Below are 26,083 nucleotides of genomic sequence, written 5' to 3'. Positions count from 1 at the left end.
ATAGAAGAACCAGAAACGCAAACCAAAGCGAAACGGTGAGAAGAGAGTAGAAAAATAGAGTAAACGAAGAAGATGAACTTGTCAATCGTTCAATCTTCAATGTCCGGAAGCAGAGCACGAAAATCTTGCTCTGATACCATCTAAGAACAAAGAAACCATGGAATCCGCCATGGATGAAGCTTGAAGAAGAAGCAAAGAGAATTTGAGTAAAATGATTCTATTATTTCATGATAATGAAAACAGTTACAATCATTGTTTATATAGAAGCATAAAGTGACACATCATCACTATTACTTCTAACTAACTACATGAAATGTAAATGCAAGCTAAATGTGAAATGTAATTACAAAACTAAAGGAAACTTGCGCGCTAAGTAATGTCTGCATGCTCTTGTTGTAAGCTTGTATCTTGCATTTCTTCAGTCTCTTTCTCCAATAGAACTACTCAATCCCTTTAAATTAAATCTAACAATTCAGGGGTTGAGAGCATATAACTTCAATTCTCATTTTATATGTGTAAGTGTTTCTTATATCATAAACCTCTAAATTAAAGAAGAAAGGAATTTAGAGACAGCAAGATTTTGGAAGGGCTTTTTGGTATGTATATTCTTTCTTCCTTTCTCTTTTAAGTCGAAGTTTTGGTTTATGATGATTACATATTTAAACCTATCTACTAATCCTTACTCTTTTCTTCTTTTTTTAGTCAGGTAGCAAAGTAATTTGACTCACAAACTTAAACCGTGAAATAGTGTGTAATTCTTAATTTGAACTCAAATCCTTGTAAAATAATGTCAGTGATAGCTACTATAGCCACTAACTGAGATTTTCTTACTAAAATATTTCATTTTTATTCACTTATTTGTTTTTTTTTTTTTGAAGGAATTCACTTATTTGTTGTTAGTTCCATCATGATAATCATTGCACACCGATCGTGGACTTAATTAATTATGACTACAAAATAATTAAACTATATGGTTAATGAAACTTAAATTAATTATTTTCCTTAACCCGTCTCCTTCGGGTGAATTAGACATTTTTAGCTTTGTAATCCACTCAGATACGTACCCCCAAACTAATTTGTTCATTTCTCATTAAGTTGTTGGGTGAATTATATGTTTGAATCCAGTAAATGAGGACTTATGTTCATGATTTTTCCATTAAAGTGACATCATCAACATAATTATTTGATGGATTTAAATATGTAGGTATTATTGATAGTCTGATCAAGATCGGACGGTTATTTTTTAATTTTGGTATATTTGAAGTTATAAATGAAAAATTAAATCTGTTTTTATGGGTCGTTCGATCATGATCGAACGGTCGATACTGCTTGACTGCATGAGTGAAGGGACTTTACTATTGTGGTAATTTTTTTTTTTTTTATGATGCAGCTTTTAGAAAGGAACAATAAGAATTGGCATATACTTATATACAGATATAAGAATTAAGCTTTCTATATGTGTAGGAAATATAATGGATGATTACTATTGGGACCAAGTTATAAAAGAAGAAAATGGTAGATGGAAGTGCAAACTTTGTAATGGTAGCTTTAGTGGAGGTACTTCAAGAATTAAAGCACACCTAGATCACTTAAAAGGAGAAGGCATTGAACCATGCCCATATGGAGGAGCTCACAGCCATACAACATCCACTTCAAGTAATCCATTTGAAGGTCATCAAGGTAAATTTGAAGCATTTTTACTAATACTATGAAACATCATTATTATTTTTAGCAAGCCAAAATGGAATTAATAAGAAACCATAATCTATCCAGCACAAGGTGTGTCTGAGAGATTGTCCAAAGATACAATCAGTCAGACAATAAAATCACCAAGCGTCAAGCAAAAGCTAAATTACAAACATCAAACAAAGACGAGGATTAAACCTCCAAAGCTGATAATCAAAATCAAAGGTAACATGTTTTGATTTCAAGCACCAATATATTTGAAGCTTAATTCTCTGAAGTAAAGTTTGCATTGACTCCATCTTTTGTTGGAAAATTCGACCATTACGTTCTTTCCAAATAGACCAAAGCCCATAAAACAGACATCATAAGACAATCTCTTTTAGAGAACCTGTCTAAAGCACAAAACTAATCCCTTTGTTCCTGCAAAAAGTTGTGTCCCACAAAATTGTATCCCAACCATGTGGCCACCAAATTCCATAGTCTACCAAAAACATCACATTGGACAAATAAGTGATTTATGTCCTCAACCACTCCACATCCTCCTATACAATAATAAACATCAAAAGGTGCAACAGTTCTTTGCAATAGATTATCCTTAGTCGGAATGCGATTCAAAAGCAGCTGCCACACAAACGAGTTAACTTTAAGTGGAATCACTTTTAACCAAGCATCGTTAAAGCACTGCTAACCGAATAGGTTTTATCCGAGTTCAGCAGCCAAACCCATTATCAACTATATTTTCCTTCAAAACAAAGTTAGATACCAAAGAACTAAGCTTTATCACTTGCTCCTCCTCCCTAGGGAACAGACACCTACGCCACTTCCATGCCTCACCACCTTCACCACACCCCAAAACAAACATATTTGCCACTGACATCAAATTGTTTTTAGCTAAGTCAAATAATCGATTATCTCTATCACACAAGCGACTCTCTCCCACCCACCAATCCCTCCAAAACAATGTTGCTCCCCCACTCCCCACCATTCGTTTAATATTATCCGTCAACCAACTCCCAACTCCCGCACCAACTTCCTCCCTTATCCTAATAATATTCTGCCACCAAACAGATCTCTTACCTCCCAAAAAACAAATGTGCCCCTCCTCCAAGAAATCTTGCTAACATCCTCACATCCCCTCCCAGTTATGTATTAATGGGTTTATATAACATTACCAATCGGAACACTGATCATTTAATTGTATGTTATGTATTAAAAATTTATTTCAATTGAGAACATTAGATATAAGTGTTTATGTAACATTACCAAAACAATGGAACAGGTGTTAAGATGGGAAATTGTAATCAAAGAGTTTTTAAAAGTGATATTGATCACTTAAACAACTGGTTCTTGATCTAGAATGTGAGGAAAATGATGTTACAAAACAATTGCAACTGTTGGAGTCTAGGGGCATAAAGCGCAAACCAAAAGTTGATGAATGGCTGGAGGAAATGCAAGAATTGAAAGAATGGGTGGATGATATGAATAATTTAAATGACATTGAGATAAATAAATTGATCAAAGATATGAAACGACACAAGAAAGAAAAGCCTCTCATTTTGTCGACTGAATTTGTTGGAGAAACATTATACACAAATATGGACCAAGTGTTGAAACTTCTAGAGGAAGACAAGGTATTTGTTATTGGCATACATGGAATGGGAGGAGTGGGAAAAACTTTACTTGCAACTCTTGTGGAGAATGAAATAAAAAGGAAAGGAACTTTTGACAAAGTGTTTTTTATCAATGTCTCCTCCAATTTCAGCTTATCAAAACTTCAATTTGATATCACAAAAAGAATAGGTGTGAAACTTGAAGAAGAAGAAAAACAAGATGAGAGAGTTAGGGCAAAAACTTTGTCTTTGGCGTTGGAGGCAAAGGGAATTCAATTCTTATTCTAGACGATGTTTGGAAATACATTGATTTGCAAAAGGTGGGAATTCCTCTAAATGTGAATGGAATTAAAGTGATTCTAACAACTCGTTTGAAACATGTGTGTCACGAGATGGGTTGTATGCCAGACCATATGATACAAATGATACCTCTCTACCATGAAGATTGGGAGTTGTTTATGCTAAAACTCGGACATGATGCACCACTTCCATATGAAGTAGACAAGAATGTGAGAAGTATTGTACAGAGATGTGAGGGTCTACCGCTTGGAATCAATTTAATGTCTAGAACCATGAAAGGGAATGATGATATTCATCGGTGGAAAAATGAATGGAATAAACTTGAGCAGTTGGAAACGGGAGATCATGAGATGGGACAAGTCTTCAAGGTATTAAAACGCAGCTATGATAATTTGATTGATAAAAACTTGCAAAACTTCTTTTTGTATTGTGCACTATTATCTAGCCCTTCAATACGCAATAAAAAAGAGTTGGTCTTGAAGATTGTTGACAATGGAGTGATTAATGAAAATAGGTGTTTGGAGGAAATATTCAATGAAGGGAATACCATATTGGATAAACTCGAATCTCATTCTTTGATAAGTGACATGTTTGGAGGAAGTGTGTTATCTACACATCGCTTGATGATAGATATGGCATGTTATATCCTGAAAGAGAGTGGGAGGAATGTTATGGTGAAATTAAATAGCATATTGACAAAGGTATCACTCATGCAAGAATTGAAAATTGATTTAGAGTTGGTTCATATGTTATATGTATGATTGTGATATAGAAGAAATCTCAGAAGACATGTCACCATATTGTCCGATGTTGTCCACCATGATCATAGATGAATCGTCTATTAGACATGTTCCAGAGAGTTTTTTCAAGTATATGAATATTATATCAATACTAGATCTATCCTGTAATAGAAGACTTGAATCTTTGCCAAATTCTACGACTAGGTTGAGGTTTCTTACTTCTTTGGTACTAACAGGATGTAATACACTAAGGCTTTGTTTGGGAGTTTGGAGGGGAAGGAAATGAAAGGCTTTGAGGGGTGCAAAATATGAGGAAAAATAGAGAAATTTTTCAAATTTTTTAAAAGAGTAGTTTTTTAGAGAATAATAAATTAATGCATATGATTACTTTATTTATAATTTTAAAAATATTAGGCTTAATTAATGATTTGGTCCCTTAAGTTATTTGTTGGTTACATTTTGGTCCCATAAGTTATTAACGTTACAATTTGGTCCCTTAAGTTATTTGTTGGTTACATCTTGGTCTCATAAGTTATTAACGTTACAATTTGGTCCCTTAACTTATTTTTTGGTTTCGTTTTGGTACCTTAACTCTTCCTCCGTCAACCACTCTGGTCCTTTATGTTATTAGAGTTAAGGTACAAAAACGAAATCAAAAAATAAGTTAAGGGACCAAAACGAAACCAAAAATTAAGTTAAGGGACCAAATTGTAACGTTAATAACTTATGGGACCAAAATGTAACCAACAAATAACTTAAGGGACCAAATTGTAACATTAATAACTTATGGGACCAAAATGTAACCAACAAATAACTTAAGGGACCAAAATAGTAATTAAGCCTATTAACAACATAGATTAAATTTGAAGAATTCTTATTAACCCTCCAAAATCTCGCAAAACCCTCCTCCAGTACAATTTTTTAGTTCCTCCAAATGATGAGGGTTTTGTATTATGAAGAAAAGTTAACCCCCCAAAGCCCTCCTTCCCATTTTCCTCTGTTTCTTCTACTTGTTCATTTCTTTTTTCCCAAGCCTTCCCCTCCCTTTCCCTCCAAACTCGCAAACAAAGCCTAAAAAATTTGCCCCCATTGGGAGAGTTACAAGCATTGTCAAGATTGGTCATTACATTTTGTTCCATTGAGGAAGTACCACAAGGCTTGGAAAAACTAATCAACTTGAAATGGCTTGATCTATCAAGAAACAATAATTTGACTATGAAATCAGGGTCTGTTCTATCTAATTTGAGCAAAATGCAATACCTCGATCTCCGATGTCCTGGTGTCGTGATTACCGTCGAAGATGTTCAAGGGATGAATAAGTTGGAATATTTTGGAGGTGCATTATTTGTCAATCACTACTCCCAAAAAGTACTCGACATAAGTTTTGTGCTTAAGAAATATCATCTCATTTTAGGAAAAGTGTGTGATGAAGAAGGTGATTGGTGGGATTATTATAATTTGAAAAGTATTGTTCCATGTGATCCTGAAACTAAGACTATACATTTTGGATATTGTGAGAGTTATCTCATTTTTCCCATATACTGCCTAAAGACATTATAGATCTATATACAGCGGCGAAGCTAGAGAAATTTTTATGAGGGGGCCAAATACAAATAATTTTTTTAGGTAAAGAAAAATTATATATTTTAAAATATTATATCTTAAATTTAAAGGTTAATTATATGATTAATCTCTATAAAATTAGGCTTCGAGAAGTCAAATATATTCATAATTGAATATTTGATAAATAGACTAACAATTTATTTTTCAACGTAGACAAATAAGCTATTTGCATTAAACTATCTCCTATTATGTTTGACTATTGATAATTTTTATTGCTAAAAATGTTTTCTCTATTGTTGTTGTAGAGACCGAAATGACAAAATAAGAAAATTAAGTTTATTAATCAAGTAATATTTTTTTAGCCTTTTAATTTATGCTAATTTTTTGTAAATGAATTTATTTGAGGTAGCTAAAAATATATTATTAGGGTAGCTTGCTATATTAATATACCTAGTGATTCAATACAAATAAAAAATTTGGGGTAGCCAAAGCTACCCCATCCTATCAAATGGATTCGCCCCTGTCTATATATATGTCAAAATATTCATTGGGGTTGCTTGTGTGATACTTTGTCATATAACGATTCTTCTTCATTGAAGAAGCTCAACATTTCCACAAGCAGACAATTGAAGTATGTGTTTTGCTTATCCCATTCTTGTTCCTTTTGCACCAAGATTCTCAACCTTGAAGTTTTGGAACTTGAAAGTTTGGAAAGTTTAACCGTTGTCTGTAATGATGTTGTTGATGTTATACAATCTTTGTCACCAAGTGGCATATTCTCTTGTCTCAAAGAACTTTCTGTTTATAATTGTAATTTATTAGAAAATTTGTTTACACCAAGGTTAGTTCAACAACTTCAAAATCTGGAGACAATAATCATAAGGTATCGTGGCTTAATGAAAGAGATACTTGTTGCAAGCAACACCGATGACGATGATAGTTTAAGCATTGCATTTCCCAAGTTGACCAGTTTAGAGTTGGGAGATTTACCACAACTGAAGATTGTGTGCAAAGGGAGTACATCCATGGCACTTCCTAAGTTGACCAATTTGGAGTTGGGAGATTTACCACAATTGAAGATTTTCTGCAAAGGGAGTATATCATGTGAATCTTTACCAACATTGAACATATATGGTTGTCAAAATTTAGATATGTACTCAACAATAATAATCGAAAATGTTGAGATTCCTTACTATAAATTTTGTTGTTAAAATGTAGAAGTTGTAATGTTTATTTACATGTTTGATGTTGAACTTGAACAAAATGTATCATATTTGTATAATATTTGATGTTGGTTTTCATCTTTAATTTGCTTTCACCACAAGTAGATAAGCTATTGATGCCAGATGAATACTTCTTTGATGTTGATCTTCATATGTTAGCACGCTTGAAATAATTTCAAATGTGTGAATTATCATCAAAATTATTGAAATGCTAAAATATTGGTTCTAACTCCATTTCTGCAACAAATTATCATCAAAATTATTGAAGAGCTAAAAATGCATGTGTGAGCTTTTTTACTCTTGTGATGCACATTGAATAATCCATAATCACTTGAAATTTGACCTCAATTTTGCATACTTGAATATTGAGACCTCATATTCCACTCTTTTCAGTCTCTTGATTTAGTCCTGAAATTAGAATATGGAATCAAAGTGGCTGCGGTGAATGATAAATATCAACCAAGCAATTAATGAAAGTTAATTTTACAAAATCAATTCTTAAACTTTAATTTTGGCAAAATAAAAAGCAAATTCTTATTTTTACAATGTGGCCCTGGATTAACAAGAAAATAAAACAAAGCAGTAAAGATATTGTTGGAACATTAGTGTGATGTTGGAAAATAAATTGGAAGATTAAACACCAAGTAATTATATTTTGATCTAATATTCTGTGAATTGAAAAAATAGAATGTGGAATCCCACACATAAAATAGAACTCACACATTTTGATCTAATGTTGTGTGAATTGAAAAAATAGAATGTGGAATCCCACATAAAATGTCTATGATTCGATCGAACCCCAGACCTTGCATATATTATATTATGCATTGTCCTTACCAACTGAGCTAAGCTCACGGGGACACATTAGTAGTGTTTAAATTGCGGTATTTAATTTTAAATACTTGATAATGATAAAAATAATAGTAATTATTATTTTTATTCGAGAATATGGTGGTTGCGATAAGAATAAGAATTTAATTAAATTTCTTATATTTCCTTCATTCAAATTCAATAGTTTGTTTCCTCCACTTTTGTGGATTTGTTTTTTTTTTATCTTATCCACAAGTGTTGTTAAACTGATTAATGGATAAACTCCATTTTAATCTTTTCCATTAGAGTAATCGTTGTCACAATTTTTGCTAAAAATAGAGGACTCCACTCAGTTCAAAAAAACACACCAAAGAGTTTCATTGAGTTGTCGGGAACTCTTTCTCTCTTCTCCCTTTCTTGACTTGTGTTGACGATTCTTTCTTCTCTTCATCTCCTTTTTTCTGTCCCTTCGGAATTAAGATTGTTCTTAAAACCATAATCCCTTTTCGGTTTAATGTCCTTTCGGAATTAAGAATGATCTTAAAAACATAGTCCCTTCGATAATATAAGTCCTTTCAGAATAAAGAGTACTATTAAGGTCCCTTTTTGGAATAATAATGTCCCGTCGGAATTAAGAATGGTCTTAACGGTATATAAATATTCTTTCAATATTTTAATTGAGGAGAAATTAAAAAGTGGAAATGGTGGTATCACCATATTTGAGTGGTAGTAGTGTCATATTGATACATTTGGAGAAACTAAAGTTAGAATAGTGGTAACATCATATTTGAGTGGTCTCAACAAAGTGGTAACAATATCATATTAAAGTGGTTTCAGTATTAAAGAGTGGTCTTAGTACCATATTTGAAGGTGTAAATCTCGAACGGTTTTCTACAGTGCAGTAGTTAACCGCACATTTGTAGCTGGACTTGTTTTATCTAGGAGGCGGCGTGGTTGATAGTCTGCCTTGCACAATTTTGGGCAGTGCCACGAAACGTCTTAGAAGAGCGACTTTGTCGTGGCTCAACCTAGTAACAACTTTGATAGATAATAGAATTTGGAAATCCAAATACAACAGTTTGAAAATTCAAAAACAACGTATATAAAGTAAATATCCAACTAAACACCTCTCTCTCTCTCTCTACGTGTTCTGTTTTTAAGAGACTAAGAAAATCTTCCTTCCGTCTTTGACGGAAATCATGGTCAAGTGATTGTTATAATAGCCAATTTCCGTTAAATTAAACAAATCATCTATCCAAATGCATCACACTTCATCACTTAAGAAGAGACATAGAGATTCCTTAAAAAATAAACACAGAGATAGAGATAGAGATGATTATAATAACAAGAGTTTGCTACTGCTGTTCAGCAATACCTTAATGGTACATTCTCTTCTATTATCTTTTGTAATGAAATTTGGTTTATGATCATCTATATACTCTACAATAGCAGTTAATGTCAATTTAGGGTGTGGGATAAAATCTAGTAAAATGATTAATTTAACTATCATTTGCCTCATTTACGTGAAGCTCATTTTTTTATGTAGATGTGAGATGATCATTGATTTATAACATTTTTTTTCAAAATTTTATCAATGTCATGTGTGAGTGTTTGTTCTATCTCAAGCACAGACACCTCTAGCATGAAGTTGTCTCGGCGGTATCTGACCCATGTACGTGCCCCAATTTTATTTTATTGTTGGTTGCTTTGACACACTTTTACACTCTTTATACACTTCTCATATATTCTATGAGGCTTAAACATGTGTGGAACTAGTGACAATCAACGGAAGGGTAGGGGTTGAAGACATTAAATCGATAATATCATTTTTAACTTTTCGGTATACTAAATGGATGAATGAGGTGAAAAAATTGTCGTATTTTGTTTTACAATGCGACAAAAACATAAAGACAAAGACCTAATTGAGAAACTTTTAACAAAAACAGATATTACTTTAAAATATTAACAACGTCATAGACTAATTTGAGAGTGTCTCGCAAAGATAGGACCAATTTGATGATTTACTTATTTTTTTAAATTAGCGGTGTCCGTGTGAGAGTTTGTGCTTGATAGGTGTCTATGTCATGTTTGTGCTTGTTTATTTATGTGCTTCATAGTGATTGATATTCTATTCCTGTTGCGTGCAACATATTAAATGATCTATTATTAGTTTGTTCCGAAGGCTTGTAGATTTATGTTGCTACTATGTGCATCATGTAGTACAATAGAGATAGTTAGATTGTACTCTCTAAATCCAACTGTTTCTACTGCTGCTAAAGCTTCTGAATCATACAGATTCATACCAAAACCTGCTATTGATATAATAGATAATAACTTGCTAAAAGACAGACATTCGCATTTCTATTGCGTTTAGTGTGTTTATTTTATCATATTTTGTACGAACATTCATTTTAATTTAAAATGCCAGTATCAAAATCTTGTAGCCGACTATATATATGGTTATGTAGTTATTTGAATTTCGCCTTCAATCTGTGTTTAGGAAAAGTTTTGATCATGGGTGGGGAGAAACACAACCACTGCTGGATTCTATTTTAATTGTCGTGAATGGATATGCAAGCATTGTAATCTTAAGTTCAGTGAAGGTGCTTCGAGAATTGAAGCAGACCTGGGGCTGGGTGGCATTGAAGCGCACCGGAGTAGCAAAGTAGGAGAAGACATTAGGCGATGCTCCAATCATCCTGTTGCTAGTAATGAAGGAGTTCACAACAATATGGCATCCACTTCAAATAATCCACCAGAAGCTGTGAATAGATCAATTCATTCAATACAGGTTCAAGGTAAATGAAAAGCGGTTTTTACCAGTACTCCTTTCCATATTAGATGTGTTAATTGATTATAATTTATCTCTTGTTACTTGTTTTACTAAATTGTCACGATTTAATTATTGAAATAATCAACTTTGAGATGATAAAATTATCAAAAAAGTAAAACAGATTTCTTTGCACATACAATACAAGATTAACTTATAACCCTTTGATTATTGTTAAATAACTTAACATCACAAAAACAATGGAACAGGTGTGAACAGGAGCGGTTGTAATAGAAGTGTTTTTGGAAATGAGGTTAATCACTTAAAACAATTGGTTTTTGATCTAAAATGTGAGGAAAATGATATTACGAAACAACTTCAATGGTTGGAGTCTCACGGAAAAAAGCGCAAGCAACAACAAGATATATGGCTAGAAGAGTTACTAGAAATTAAAGAAAGAGTGGATGATGTGAATAACTTAAATGATTCTCGTGACATATATAAATTGTTCAAAGATATGAAACGACACAAGGAAGAAAAACCTCTCACTTTGTCGACAGAATTTGTTGGGAAAGCATTAGACTTTAATATCAAGAAAGTGTTTAAACATCTAGAGGATGACCAAGCTTTTGTTATTGGCATATATGGAATGGGAGGAGTGGGAAAAACTTTACTTCCAAGTCTTGTGGAAAATGAAGTAAAAAGGAAAACACCTCTCATAGATGTGTTTTGGGTCAGTGTTTCCCCCAATTTCAAAATCTCAAAATTGCAACACGATATCGCAAAAAGAATTGGCGTGAAGCTTGATGAAGACAATGAGAAAATTAGAGCAGATAACTTGTCATCGGCACTGCAGGAAAAGCGAAAATCAGTTATTATTTTGGATGATGTTTGGAAATACATTAATTTGGAAAAGGTGGGAATTCATACAAAAGTGAATGGTATTAAAGTAATTCTGACAACTCGTTTGAAACTTGTGTGTCAACAGATGGATTGTATGCCAAATCATATGATAAATATGAAACCTCTTGATGGCGTCGATGAAGATTGGGAGTTATTTAAGGTCAAACTTGGACACAAAGGAACTCCTGCTACACTCTCGCCTGAAATAGAAAATATTGCAAGACATATTGTAGCCGATGTGAGGGTTTACCACTTGGAATCAGTGTAATCGCTAGAACCATGAAAGGGATTGATGACATTCATCAATGGAAACATTCATTGAATAAACTTAACAAATTGGAAATGGGACAAGAGGTAGTAGAAGAAGTCTTCAAGGTATTAAGACGTAGCTATGATAATTTGATGGGAAAAAATTGCAAAACTGTTTTTTGTTTTGTGCACTGTTATCTGATGATGATGAGTTTGACAAAGATGAGTTGATCATGAAGCTTGTTGACAATAAACTGATAAATGGGAATAAGTGTTTGGAAGAAATATTTGATGAAGGGAATACCATATTTGATAAGCTCAAAGCCCATAGTTTGATGAGTAGTTCACATTATTCATCTGTATACAATTATCGCTTGGTGATAGACATGGCATGTTATATTATGAAAGAGAGTAAGAGGAATGCTATGGTGAAATTCAGTAACGAATTGACCAAGAGAGCCATCACACAGGAATGGGCAGATGATTTAGAGTTGGTTCATTTGTGGAGTTGTGATATAGAAGAAATTCCAGAGAGCATTGCACCTTATTGTCAGAGGTTGTCCATCTTGGTTATAAATCAATTGTCTATTAGTCATGTTCCAGAGAGTTTTTTCGAATATATGGATAATCTAACAATACTCGATCTATCCAATAATAAAAAACTAGAATCTTTGCCAAACTCTATCACTAAGTTGAGATCTCTTGTTTCTTTATTATTAACAAGATGTCATTCGCTTAAACATGTGCCCCCATTGGGAGAACTATGGTCATTGTCAAGATTGGTCATTTCAGACTGTTCCATTAAAGAAGCACCACAAGGTTTGGATAAACTACATTTGAAATGGCTTGATCTACCCCACAATAAGAGCTTCAATTTGGAATTAGGATCTTTGAATTTGAATGAAATGCAATACCTGGATCTCCAAGATACTCGTGCAATGATTACGGTAGAAGATATTCAAAGGATGAATATGTTGGAATGTTTAGGAGTCGCCTTTGACTGCAAACATTACAACCAATACATGCAGAAAAATCTTGACATGAGTTTTGACCTCAAAACATATCATTTCAGATTAGGAAATGTGTATGGTGAATCAAAAGGTGTTTGGTGGAATTATATTAATTTGAAAAGATTTGATCCTAGTGATCCTGAAACTAAGACTATACTATTTAGAGATTGTGATCATTTCTCCCACATACTGCCTAAAGACCTTACATATCTCTGTATAGAGAAAAATAGTAATTGGGTTTGCTTATGTGATGCTCTGTCATACAACACTTCTTCTTCTTTGAGGAAAATTGGAACATATGATTGCCAACAACTTGAGAGCTTGTTTTGTTTATCCGGTTCTTGTTCCTTTTGCAGCAAGATTCACAACCTTGAAGATTTGGAACTTAGAAGTTTGGAAAGTTTAATTGTCGTCTGTAAAGATGTTGTTGATGTTAGACAATCTTTAACAAGTGGTATATTCTCTTATCTAAAAACGTTTCATATTTGTGATTGCCATTTGATAGAGAAATTGCTTACACCAAGGTTAGTTCAACAACTTCAAAATCTAGAGACGATGTCTGTAAAGTATTGTAATTCAATGAAAGAGATATTTGCAATGAGCAACAATGATGACAGTTCAAGCATTACACTTCCCTAGTTGACCACATTGGAGTTGTACAATTTACCGCAATTGAAGATTGTGTGCAAAGGCAGTATACGCCGTGGATCTTCACCACTAAATCTGGATATCTCCAAGTGTCCAAGTTTAGAAAGGTACCCTACAATTGAAAATGAAGATGTTGACATTCCTTGTTTCTGATCTTATTTTCTTTACAGATTGCAAGTTTTAATTTCTATCTATCTATCTACATTTTAATGTTGTACTTCTATAACATAATATTATGTTACATTTTTTATAAATGTTGACCAATGTTTCAATTAATGAATATGTCACATGTCGAAGGTACAAGATGTATTCCTTTTCGAGCAAGAATGTATTCATCCATGATTGGATGAAGTTGAGCTGGGATTTTGTAACTCTTTTTGAACAAAATAATGAGAAAAAGGGAATGTGAGTGGTTTTTCCCCCTTGTCATGCACACGCAGGAACTAACCACAGTCACTTAAAGTTTCACCTCAGAATAGCATACATGAATATTGAACTTTGAAGGAATATTTTCTAGGTTTGCTTCATTCCTCTATTAATTTTTCTCCAAAATACATTATAGTTGAAAACAGATCACAAATATTATCATTCTTGGATTAATTTTACTTGATAAACTAGAGTCCTATGTTGCTTTTTTAAACATTCATGCTTAGTTTGATAAACTAGAGTCCTCTAATAATTAATCAAGGATAATGTTTTTGTTGTATTCAACCATTTTGTGCTCAACTTTTTTCTGCATAGAAATTTTTGCACCCTCATTAAAGGGATTTTCTAATCTACTTTATGGCTATATATGCAATTGTTCAATAAACTGTGTAGTGTAATAAGCTTTGTATCAAGAGAAATGGATACTAGCAGTTTTCAAATTGTGACAAAGCTCAAATTCCTTGACTTCATGATACACAGACCTAAATCAAAGGAACAAATGCAATACTGTGTTGATAATCAAAAGGACATTAGCAAGCTTGGTGAAGTGAATTCTGGTGATTCAAAATTCAAAGGAGTTATGATGGAAAATATTGAGAACATAAAGCATTTTATTGAGGCCGTTTCTCGATTTGATCATGTTATTTTTACAAATGTGTCGTGCTTATATTCTCTTTATCATTTCAATAGGGTCCCCAAAAGGACACATAAAATACTTGTAGCTTTAATGTTTTCTTATATACACTGGAAAAGGCATGTTTTCTTACATACCTTTGTTGCGGATGAGTTCAAAATATTTTTCTAAGGTTAAAATTTGTTATTATTATTTGATCAAATAAAAAGTAGCCAGCCCAATTTTTTTAGCGATAAGCTCAATTTTCTATTCATTCACCGGAACCAGCTATAAATCGGATGAACAAGGGGTTTTCTGGTTCGGTCCGGTTTATCAAGTGTTAAAAAAAGTGTAGATGATGTTGGATTCCAAGAGTAGTTAACAAATAAAAACCTTCAAATGCAAATTCGCAACATGCTTTCTTTATTATTAGAATGGAAAAAGACATGATGGTCCTTTACATTATGGGTGTTCAAAACCGAACCAACCCAATAGAAAAACCGCCAACCAAACCAATCCAAACCGAAACCACAAAAAACCGCACTTGGTTCGGACGAATTCAGATGACTTTTGCAATGAACTGCACGGTTCGGTTCGGTTTGCGGTTTGCATCTCAGCAACCGAACCAAACCAAACCAAACCGCAAGAATAATGAATATTACTTAAACATGTAATATCCCAATTACATAGTCCAAGAATAATCTCTTTTGATTTGATTTTTCCATTGTTGCACCATCAGATTAAATTCTAATTCCTTTCCATCTTATTCAATTTTCCAGTGATGAATTTGTTTCCTTTTCTTTCCAATAATTTGTTTCATGCTTATGTTTCTTTTTAATTTTACTTATTTTGATATAAGTTTTACCGAATATTTTATCGTGTAAACAGCAAAATAAAATGTCCTATGTTTATTTTGTAAAAGGGAAATGCTGTGTGCACGACATAACAGTCGTGTAAATCACACGAGTGATGACATGGCAACAATTAATGTTTGATTTTTATAAAGAACAAAATAAGAAAATTATTGTTTGACTTTTTTAACTTTAAGAAAACAAAAAAAAAAACAGAAAAAAACAGTGTTCTCTTTCTCCAACCACCAAACTCAACGTTCCCAATCCAAACTTAAATCCACCAAACATCGTGTTTATGATCGCAGCAGATGAAATCAACGAAAAGGGTTATAATTTTTCTCAATCCAAACTCATCTTTCTCAATTCAAGAATGAAATCGATGAAGGGAAAATTTTAAGGTTTGCTTAAATTCCACTTTTATTCTATTGCAATTACTGCATACAAAAATTTGAGTATCGATTTCTTGTTCTATTCACTACCCTCCTAGTACTCCATCGGTTTCTATCTCCTTGATTTTCTATGTATTTTCTGAGTTTTTGCATTGTATTTGATTTTAAACAGTGTTGAATTTTTTGTTGGTTATAGATGTGGCCAAACCTTATTCAGAAATCTATAGATGGAGGACTTGATGTCATCGAAACTATGTTTCTGGAACTTACATGAACCAGTTAAAGGTCAGGTTCTTTTTTCTTAATTTGTTCTGTCATATTCTTACCATTTTCTTTCATATTTCTATGCCTTTCAACATTGCATTGTTTAATGTGTGATGGAAAATTTTGCATTGCTTGCAGCTTTAATTAGTAGTTAAAAGGAAAGAAAAAAATTGTGTATTTTAAGCTGAAGAGTATTGCTGAATTGCCAATTGTTGAAAGCACTTATATGCTATAAGCACTTAAATAGAAATAGCTTATTTTTCTGGGGTGTTCATTTCTAATTGAGGGCTTTAACTTCTTAACAGTGGTTTCCCTCTTTGGATTCACTTCATTCCAGGGATTAAGTTCCAAACTGACAATGAACCATTTAAGGTAAGGTAACCTTCACCCTGCTGCCTCGTGCTTTTGTCCTTAAGGTAAGGTGTTCTGAATTTGAATTCTATCAGAACCTTGCAAAGTCATATTGTTTATTTGTCTAGAAACTAATGGCAATTGTTACAAGTTTGTTCATTTTGTGCCAAATAGGTATTTACCAAGTGGTGTCTTTTGCTCAGGTACTTAGAGAGGCGAATTCAAGGCTGGTGGATGACGTGGTTCTTATGTGGAGTTGAATGCTAGTGTAACTGTATTCAAGGCTACAAGGGGATTAAAATTTAGCATGGGGTGGGTGTCTAGATATAGAATCTGTCAAGGGTAGAAGAGGTTTAAAATTCTGCATTTGGCCAGCTTTTTACAAGAGGGTGTATGCCATAAGACTATATGGCATGTTTGTGTATTGCTTTTGTAAACGCCTATTGATGTAAATGCATATTTGTATAAAAACTCCATATAATGTAAAAGGCATATTGCTCTTGTACATGCTAAACAACTTGGTTAGCAAAAGGTGTCATGATCTCCAAATTGTCATGTTTCTGTACTGCTAAAGTGTATAACAAATACATAACGCAGCTAGCAGATAACACAATCAAGAGCCTCATCATAGAGTAACAACATGTCGACTCAAAGAGACATAAATATAAACCTCCAAAATGTGCAAAGAACAAAAGTGAGGCTGAAGCTAAATTGTTTCAACACCAATAACATAAAAATCATCCAAATCAAAATATTATAATTCTAACATAAAATAAAGCTAAATTGTTGCTACTACATTCAATAACAGTACAAGCTGTAGATTCCAATTGCCATCCTAACATGTAAAATGTAGTGTCTTAATCACTTAACAAAATATAAATTTAAATAGTTTCTGCAAGTCTGCAACAATCATCTTCAACTCTCATCTCCCAAAGAAGTGGTTCATTCATGTCCTCATTATGATGGTTTATCAATCATATGGTGTTGTGCCTACAAAAAACACATAAATGTAAGAATTGCTTATTTATATTAAAACTTGACTAGATCACTAACAGAAAGAAAAGAAGGAACCAATACCTCTAAAAGTTCTGAACATGTAATATTATGATTTATGCTTTGAGAATAATATGGGACCTGTTAAACAGTTATATTGAATCAGATACATCCATAATATGAATATAAATGTTCAAACAAAAGTAAAGAGTGCTTGAATTTATTTGGACCTGATTTACTTCAACAAAATATTTTTGATTTGGATTGAAGGGAGCTGCTTGAATTCTCTGTTGTGTGCCAATCCCATCAATGATTTGAGATGTAGAAAACTCAGCCTTTTCAGTGTCTTGAAGTCTAGATAGACACAGACCCTGCCACCAAAAATATAAAATTAGACATACATGCTATTACATTTAACTAGAGAAAATAAACTTGAAAATTTTCAAGGTCACCTCTTCTTGGCTAAGATAAATGTGACTCTTTTTGTTTCTATTGAGTCTTTTTTCTTAAAACCTTCTTCTGCACAATTTGATCAACTTTAGAAGCTTTCCTTTTTGAGGGAGGACGTCCTTTACTTCGAGTTGTTGCAGGATCAAGAATTTTAGCCATCTGATTTTGAACTAAATTGTCTTCTTATATAATGACAGAAGAACTTCCTTCACAGTTTAATTCAATTTTCAATTCGTTGATCCGATTCATCACTTTCAATAAATCATCTTCAGTATGTATCCCCACAGAAACAACTTCGTAAAAGGCATCACGTGCTTTACCAACTAGTTGCAATTCAACATTTCCAGCTAAATGATCAAACCCACATTTAATAAGTGTGTCTCCGCTTAATATCCTTCCTCCACCTTGACAAAATATAACAAGACGGCACTGACTCAGTTTTACCTGTGAGCTGAAGAACACAAAGGATATGTCTGCATAAAATGCCTTTAAACTCAAATAAGCAACAAGCACATTGTATTTCAAAGTCTTTCTCATTGAATATTACCCTGAACCTTGTGTCTTTAAATCTGCCATATACCTTTTTACTTTCTATAACACAAAATGTTGAATTCAAATTCTCCATTCCCTCTAAGAAAGCATTACAGTACATCATAGAAGCAATTTCAATTTGAAATTCTTTGAATTTTGCATTGGTAAATGCTTTTTGGAATTGAGACTCAAAGCCAAAAAGACTAATACAAGCAATTGTTGTATTAAATGAAACAAAATCAGCCATGCTTTCCTTTTCAATTTTATCTTTCAACGCATTGTCATATTGTTCAACAAATTGCTTCAATGTTGTCTTTGAGCTCACATACCCATCAAAGAATGAATTCATACTTTCACTTCGTTGTGTAGTTGACATTCCAGCCCAAAATGTGTCTCTAACATACACAGGAACCCAACGATCTCTCTCATCAAATAGCCCTTTCAACCATTCATTATCATGCAGTTCATAACATTCAATCATTTTTTTCCACTTCTCCATGAAATCAGATATGCTCGAAGAATCATACACAGCATCATGCAAAAGTAATTTGATAGACTCATAATGAGAATAACTACCCAACTTTTCCGGAACCTTTTTCATTAAATGCCACAAACACCATCGATGGCGAGCTTTCGGAAAGACGGTCTCAATTGCCTTCTTCATTGCTCTATCTTGGTCAGTAATTATGGCATTTGGTGCCCGTCCATGCATGCATTCTAACCATGTTTTGAACAGCCAAGAAAAGGTTTTTGTATCCTCATTCGACAATAGGGCACAACCTAACAAAACTGATTGACCGTGATGATTGACTCCAACAAAAGGGGCAAAAGGCATGTCATATTTATTTGTTAAATAAGTGGTATCAAAAGTTATGACTTCACCAAAATACTCATAAGCAACCCTACATCTCGCATCTACCCAAAATACATTTCGCAAATGACTTTTGTCATCCACATCCATCACATAATAAAATTGATTATTTTTCTTTTGCATTCTGACAAAATAGTTTTGAATAGCTTCAGCATCTCCTATCCCAAGTCGAAGCCGTCTTGCTTTGTCAATGTAATTTCTACAATCTTTTTCTCCAAATGTAAGATTATCATATCCATTTGCTTCAACAACCATAGATCGAAAATTTCTGCTTACATTAATACCAACTTGATCATTAATATCTAACCTCCTTTTTGTATGAGGGTCTAAATTCTTATTGCATCTAAAATATCTAGATTTTGTTGGGCTTAATCCATGATTATGCTCAAGAGCAACTTTTGTAATTGTAATTTTTCCATCTAAAGACATACACATATTTACTCTAGCCATACACTGTGCTCTTATGGTAGGATTTGGTTTCAAAAGGTTCTTTGAGTTACTCGCATAGCTTCTTGCACGAGTACATCCTAGAGTAAAGTATTTTTTTCCATCCTTTGCATTTTTTGAATTGATTTTAACAGTTCCAAAACCCATACATCTAGCATAGCTCTTGTAATATTTGGTAACTTCTTCTTCATAACTAAATGTCATCCCAATCCTAGGTTCCTCACCTGCTTGAACAATATTTGCTTCCAAATTTTCATCACTGTTTTCATTTATGTGATCAACCTCCTCTTGGACAGAAGAAGTAGATCCCGTTTCCACTAATGCAGAAAATTTTACAAAACACAAACTTAAATTAATCAACTAAATTAACAAGTGGATATAACATGATTTCTAAATATCTAACTAGATAAAAACAATAAAAAACCAAATTATTCTTACTTACTTGTGGAATTGAATGTTGAAACAGGGGAATCAAAGTAAAGTGATGTTTGAGGATGGAGATGCAGCGACGATATGCAGTTATAGTTGTGCGGCGAGAACCGTGGCGGTGAATACAACAGCGGCGATGGTAGAACAGACAATAACGGCGACGAGACGACAAAGGTCTGTAGAATTGGTGGTGAGATCAATCAATTAGTGGCGGTTAAATTGCATTTGGCGCTGTAAACGTGGCAGTGATTTGAGTTGCTTTTTTTATTTTATACAAAATCGTTAAGAATAAAAAGGAGTGTGCGTGACTTTTACACTAAGCACGTGAGTCGTGTATTGTCGTGCGTTGAAATGTCGTGTGAAATAGCAATACTCTTTGTAAAAAGTTGGCAATATAATAGTTAATGTAATATTTTTTTATCTCGTGATAAACCGCACAAACCGAACCAATCCAATCCGCTTTGGTTTGGTTTGGTTTGGTTTAGATGACTTTTTAAAAATCAACCGAACCAAACCAAACCGCATGTTTTTTTATCTCGCGGTTTGGATGACTTTTATGCTCAAAACCGAACCAAACCGCACCGCGAACATCCCTACTTTACATCACTAACCTACTTTAATGGTTATAGTATTATAATTTATATAATTATTTGTTACAATGTAGCAACATTTGTCACAACAGAATGTAAAATTCCATCAACTAAAAAAGGAAAGCATCAAAGCTTTGAGTTTCATTCCTGTTGTACAGAAGACCAGAAGGGCATTCGAATATTTTTACAATGTGGCCCTGCATCAAACTATATTAGATTAGTTAGTAGGAAATCAACTTTTGAAGGGTTGCATTTTATTTTGAAAAGCAGGCTTGAAAGCAAGTTAATTTACCTGTCAAAAGAAATAAACATATGATGTTATAAATATCAAATATCAAAACACCAATAAATGTGCAATGCCAGAGAATTCAACATAGTTAGTAAATCACAATTGTTTCTAAAACTAACAAACCATTTACGACATTTCATGGATACCAGATACACTGAATACCATGTGCTACCATGTCATACCAAAAATAGCTGATAGGCCTTTCTACTAATTCTTAACTCTCTCTTGCTACTAATTTTACATATTTTCAGATAACCTGTTCCAAGGAAAAACCTTCAATCTTATGTTCCCCTTCATCCAGATCATTTGACTCTAAATCGAGTTTTTTACTAATATTAGAAAATCGACTGTTCATCCTTCTGTTTCTTAAAATCACTTCTGATTCCTTCATCAGCTTGATGTATCTCTTCCTCACACTCAATAGAGGATGATTCTCGATAGCCGATTCATTGCAATAGGCTTCCTTAAGAATGACGGTACATGTTTTATTCCTCATAGACATGTAAAACATATGGGGATGCCGTTCAAATGCTCTGTGCACTTTCTGTGGAAAGCCAAAATACTTCTTGAGGCAAAGGAGTTTTCTTTTCTTTGCTGGATCTTAATTCCTCCCTACTTTCTTCATATACTCTTTTCTCATCCCTGTCAATCTCAGCTGCTTCAGATGTCAACCTAAACCAAGGATGATTATACTTCGAACCTGTAAACTCTTCAAAAATGGATGGATATTGCCTCAAAAATTGTGCAACCTTCATAGGCACATCTAACTGTAATCCCCTCTTTGATACCGAAGCGATGGGGATGCATCCATTGGGATCCTCAACAATGCAGTTTTTAAGGGCAATTACGGGCTTGAGCTGAATAGAGTGGTGGATGTGCTCAATCGAGTCATAGTATGAATCTTTTTCCATTTCATGTACACATTCACATAACTAGACCTCTGGATGTGTGCGAAAGGAAGACTAGAGATTCTGTAACTAAAGGGCGAGATTGATCCTTCAAAAGGCCTGAGCGCCTTTCTGATTGTTTTGGCTGCAGATTTCTCAAAGTTGAATAACATCGAGTAAAAAAACTTTGATGCAGCAGCTTTCAGTAAAATGAAGGCAGAAGGTTGAACAATATTTGGGTTTTGATAGGCAATTACTTTCGAGAGAGCTCAATATTGACCTGCCGAAGATTAAAGCATGTATTTTCTTTTTTCCAACGGGTTTTTTATTGATATATTTAAAAAAAAAAAAAAACAACGGAAAAAACTGAAGTATGATTAATCATAGTATATTATAATTTTTTTGTTTGTTTTAGTATTGACGATATTTAAAAAAAATGAAAATACATTTAACAAATAAGCATATACTAACATATTCCCGTATAAAAACATATAGTGTGATATATTTTTATTAATATATAGTCCATACACTCATAAATATTTATAAATATATAGTTCCCATTAGATTTCAGAAATAAGAATATACTAATATATTCTCGTAAAACAAACATATACTCACATACATATTTTTATTAATATATAGTTCATACACCCACATATATTTTTTGAATATATTAATAAAACTTAGGCAGTCACGGTGTTTAAATAGAGATATTAAAACAATACTAATTAAAACCGATCACTCGATGTAGTTACTAAAATGGGTCCCATGTTAAAATTGTACACTCCAATGATTTTTTTAGTGATACATTTTCAAAAAAAGAAAACAACGGAAAAAATTGAAGTATGATTAATCATAGTATATTATAATATTGTTCTTGTTTTAGTATTGACGATATTAAAAAAGCTAATAAATGAAAACACATTTCATAAATAAATATATAATAACATATTCCCGTAAAAAAACATATAGTGAGATATATTTTTGTTAATATATAGTTCATATACTCATTTGTATTTTATCAATATATAGTTTCCATTAGATTTCAGAAATAAGAATATATTAATATATTCCCATAAAACAAACATATACTCATATATATTTTTATTAATATATAGTTCATACACCCACATATATTTTATTAATATATTAATAAAACTTAGGCAATCGCGGTGTTTAATTAGAGATATTAAAAAATACTAATTAAAACTGATCACTCGTTGTAGTTACTAAAATGGGTCTCGTGTTACAATAGTACATTCCAACGGGTTTTTTAGTGATACATTTTAAAAAAAACAGAAAAAATTGAAGTATGATTAATCATAGTATATTATAATATTGTTCTTGTTTTAGTATTGACGATATGAAAAAAGCTAATAAAGAAAAATAATCATAGATTTTATTTACTAATATGTTTGAGTGTGAAAATATTAATATGCGTCCCGTGAAAAAAACATAATTAACGTATTATATAATAGTGTTATCGTAAAATAAAAAAGCATATTTTGCTATAACAACAACACTTGTTAGTTTCCTCTAAAAAAAACTTGTTAGTAAAACTGAATTGAAAGTTAGTAGACAAAATGAAGTTGAAAATGAAGAGAGAAAATGAAAAATGGAAAAAGTTGGTAAGAAAAAGATAAGAGAGGAGATATTTTTTTTTTTTGAAAGAGATAAGAGAGGAGATTGAGATTGAAATTGAGAGAGAAAAGTTTATTATTAAAAAATAAAGGTGAGAGAAAAGTTTATTATTAAATAAATAAAGATGAGAGAGAAAAGATTATTATTATAAATAAAGAAAGATGAGAGAGAAAAGTCTATTATTAAATAAAGAAATGTGAGAAAGTGGGTTCTAGTAAAGTGAGTTTTGATAGTGGATATGACAAAAATAACCCTAAAATTGTAAAGGAAAAAGTTTGGAAGAAAATTAGGTATGGGTAGTTAAGTGATTATGATAGTATTATGTTTTCATATATTGAGAGTGGATGAGAAATGATATTTTGACAACCACTTTTTAACAACTTTTGGACAACTTTCTCTCTCATATTCACATGATGTTGTTATCCTCTCTCTTCCTTTTTCTCTCTTCATTGTTTTTAACCAATAACAAGTGAGAAAAACAAGGTTGTCAACAAAGTTATCATCAAATGGATGTCAAAATATCATTACTCATTTTATATTCTCAGTTTTTGTCTCTAATCTTTTAAATGCTTGACATTTATTCAACTTGTGAAGGACAATTCTTAGTGCCACGTCAAAATTGGACAAATAGCTTAGCTACTTCTAGAGTGGTTCTAACAATGACCGATTGAAAACGTTTTTTAGGTTTTTTTTTTTTTGAGGGGTTTTAAGCACCCATTAAAACGTTTCAAAGAAATGTTTTTGTCCTTTTAAATACGTCAATTTTTGTAGTCTTTGTAAAAATTTCTTTCTATTTAAACTTTAATCTTTATTAGTTTATCTATAACTTCAAATTAAAGATTAAATTTAAAATTAAATAAACCCACTTGGGTTGGCCTGGTGGTATTGACTTGGGATCTGGGAGTGTGCTCCTCTTCGAAGTGTCAGGTTCGATTATCTCCGATGTCAATTTGGATGGGCCAATTTAGCTTCTTCAAAAAAAAATTAAAATTAAATACATAAATTATTAAAGTAATGATATTTTATGGTCCTATATCAATGATATCTCATAGAAAAAGGTATTACGCGAAACATAAACTTTTGTAAAAAAAAAAAATAGGGACTAAAACTGAAAATAAAAACTTTAGTGGGATACAAATTGGAAGGAAACATTTAAAGAGTCTATAACTGAAAGTTGTATATTTAAGCGAATGATCTTTGCTTCGCGGGATCAACAAAAAACCACCATCTCGCTAAAAACATATCTAAACTCAAACTGAAAGTTGGAATATTTAGAGTGGCTAAAAACATATTTAAGCATATATTTTAGTACATGCTAGAACTATATATAAACTCATGTCAATAAAAATGGAACTATATACACGCGTTTTTTTTTTTTTTTGAGACAACTATATATACACGATTATATACTGGAGAATGCTGTTTATAGCGACAAATAAATTCGCATAATTCCATGACCCCTTTATTGTGTGCAGTTCCTTATTTTGCTAACCGCTTCAATGCTCAGGTGGAATTTTTTTTTTTTTTGTTTGGCACCAAACAAGTTTCACCTTCGGGATGATTTCGCGAGATTTCTCTCGCGTTATATAGCACTTCCCTTATATACTAGAGTATCATTTTCATATATTATTAGATTAAATATGTTTTTTTAAATGGATTGATTCCCAAGGAAAGGGACATTGTTAATTCAAAGTTTGGTCAGGTAAGTAAAACATGACTAAGAGTTGTTTTACTTAGGAATCGAAACTCGGATTTTTTCAAACGAATTGTTAGTTGGTGGAGCTCATTAACCACTTATGTACTATCAGTTTTTTATTAGGCAAGAATGTGTTTAAATAACAAAGAGAGACAGAGAGGCATCCCAACACTGTTTGCATCCTCAAGAAACCCCTAACATTGTCATCCACTCATAAATATCTTAAAAAAATTGAAAAAATATACAAGAGGGTTAAAACCAAAACCCTTAAAAAAAACAAACCAAAAGGAGGTTAAAATAAGAAGGAAAAAAAAAAAAGTGGTCCTAAAGAAAAAAAAATGTTGCTCAGTCACCCGTCGATTCTGAAGGAGAACCTATAGACCGAGTGTGGTATGTGTCCTTGCTGATTTTATTTATCTAACTTTTTGTAAGGTATGACATGAATAGAACTTCATTATTCTTCCCTTGAATCAAATATTGTTTAACAAAATCGTTATCTTTTTAAAGGGTTATAGGAGCCACAATAATAACATGACCAGCCAAATATTGTCTAAAACTATCAACCTCCATCTGAAGGGCTACCCATATGTGTACTAGGGGCACTGTTGGTAGAGGATTTTCAATATGGTGCACCTCGAGTTTACTATCCGAGCTTGCTGCTCAAATTCAAAATGACCGTGTTGCACACTTGTATTTTCCCTGTCAACAAAAGTTACTTCCCCTCGTGGTGGAATAACAATTCTAGGGTGTTTTGATGTAATTCACAAAGAAATCATGCAAATCGGCTAAGCAAGATATCTGAAGACTCTGGTAAGATCATGAATGAACATTCAATATGCCTCAGAAGACAATA

General features: G+C 32.7%; 1 long non-coding RNA gene and 4 pseudogenes across 3 annotated transcripts; 3 read left to right on the top strand and 2 right to left on the bottom strand.

Moving 5' to 3' along the window:
• Positions 1–2,327: 2,327 nt before the first annotated feature.
• LOC146904743 (putative disease resistance protein At4g10780) lies at positions 2,328–4,622 on the top strand (annotated as a pseudogene). The gene has a single exon (XR_015020086.1). The product of XR_015020086.1 is annotated as a putative disease resistance protein At4g10780 (transcript).
• A 5,815-nt stretch (positions 4,623–10,437) lies between these two features.
• Positions 10,438–14,009, top strand: LOC146904742 (putative disease resistance protein At4g27220; annotated as a pseudogene). The gene is made up of 2 exons (XR_015019825.1): positions 10,438–10,730; positions 10,972–14,009. The product of XR_015019825.1 is annotated as a putative disease resistance protein At4g27220 (transcript).
• Positions 14,010–15,617: 1,608 nt separating this feature from the next.
• Positions 15,618–16,920, top strand: LOC146904741 (uncharacterized). Its single transcript, XR_015019428.1, has 4 exons — positions 15,618–15,800; positions 15,988–16,076; positions 16,361–16,427; positions 16,610–16,920. It is a non-coding gene; the product is annotated as an uncharacterized LOC146904741 (long non-coding RNA).
• Positions 16,921–17,348: 428 nt separating this feature from the next.
• LOC146904740 (protein FAR-RED IMPAIRED RESPONSE 1-like) lies at positions 17,349–19,521 on the bottom strand (annotated as a pseudogene).
• A 2,009-nt stretch (positions 19,522–21,530) lies between these two features.
• On the bottom strand, positions 21,531–22,085 carry LOC146904739 (protein WHAT'S THIS FACTOR 9, mitochondrial pseudogene; annotated as a pseudogene).
• Positions 22,086–26,083: the final 3,998 nt, after the last annotated feature.

Source organism: Medicago sativa, chromosome 7 (assembly GCF_051527215.1).
Source record: "Medicago sativa cultivar Bolivia chromosome 7, Bolivia_mono, whole genome shotgun sequence".
Lineage (NCBI taxonomy): Eukaryota > Viridiplantae > Streptophyta > Magnoliopsida > Fabales > Fabaceae > Medicago > Medicago sativa.
Note: the sequence above shows the minus strand (reverse complement) of the source record. Positions and strands in the feature narration are given on the sequence as shown.